The sequence below is a fragment of the Physeter macrocephalus genome, chromosome 6 (genome assembly GCF_002837175.3).
Source record: "Physeter macrocephalus isolate SW-GA chromosome 6, ASM283717v5, whole genome shotgun sequence".
NCBI classification, from domain to species: domain Eukaryota; kingdom Metazoa; phylum Chordata; class Mammalia; order Artiodactyla; family Physeteridae; genus Physeter; species Physeter macrocephalus.
In genome coordinates this window covers 96,639,981-96,641,158 of record NC_041219.1, presented here as the reverse complement: position 1 = coordinate 96,641,158, position 1,178 = coordinate 96,639,981, and positions in this window count along the sequence as shown.

Here is a 1,178-nt window from a genome sequence, read left to right as displayed (position 1 = left end):
GACGAAAAGACAACCCTCAGAATGGGAGAAAAAATTTGCAAACGAAACAACTGACAAAGGATTAATCTCCAAAATATACAAGCAGCTCACACAGCTCAATATCAAAAAACCAAACAGCCCAATGCAAAAATGGGAAGAAGACCTAAATAGACATTTCTCCAAGGAAGTAAAAATAGAACTACCATACGACCCAGCAATCCCACTACTGGGTATATACCCAGACACTTGCATATTTATAGGGAAGATGAAAAGGGAAAGGAATCATCCTCCAACTGGATAACTCTTAGCTTTGCAGTCAAGGTTACAGCCCTCCTAGTATGAGAAAACTTGTTGCTGGGCTACTTGAGGGAGAGCCTCTGTGGTCATCTAGCAGACATAGTGGCTAGTTTCTCCACATAACGTGTAGAATTAAATTAGAAGAAGGATAGGACAGTTAGGCAGGAGCCAAGTCATGAAGGGTTTCATGTGCAAAGAAGTGGGAGAGTTAAAGTGATCAAATGTATGTTTTAGAAAGATCAGTCTGTTAGCAATTTATATTGGGTGGGGAAACATTTGGAAGAAGGGCAACCAGTTAGGAGGTTGTTCCAATGATACAGAAGAGACGAGACAAGAGCTTGAACAAAGAAAGAGTCAGTGAGTACAGAGAGAGGATTTGACAGATGTTAGGGACTAGGGTTACAGATTTAGAAAATAAAATACAGGATGCCCAGTTAAATTTGAATTTCAGAAAGAAAAAAGTGAATAATTTTTTTGATGTAAGTATACATTGGGGACATACTTATATTAAAGTTACTTGTTTTTCTGAAACTTTCATTTAATTAGGCATCCTAAACTATCTGGCAATCCTGCTAGGGAAGTAGAATAGCTGAGTCTTGGGAACTGATAGGAAAATAGAATGGAAGATAAGAAGATGGAGGAAGAGTTTGAGGATGTTGTCCAGCTTTCTGGTTGGGGACTAAGTGAATGATGGTGCCACTCAACAGGACATGCTTAACATGAGAAAGATATTCTGGCAGAAAAGGTGAATAATTCAGTCTCAGGTATGTTGATTTTAGGGTGCCAATAGGACAATACAGGGAAAAGTGTCTAATGGGCAATTTAAAAAGCAGATATGGGGCTTCCCTGGTGGCTCAGTGGTTGGGAGTCCGCCTGCCGATGCAGGGGACACGGGTTCGTGC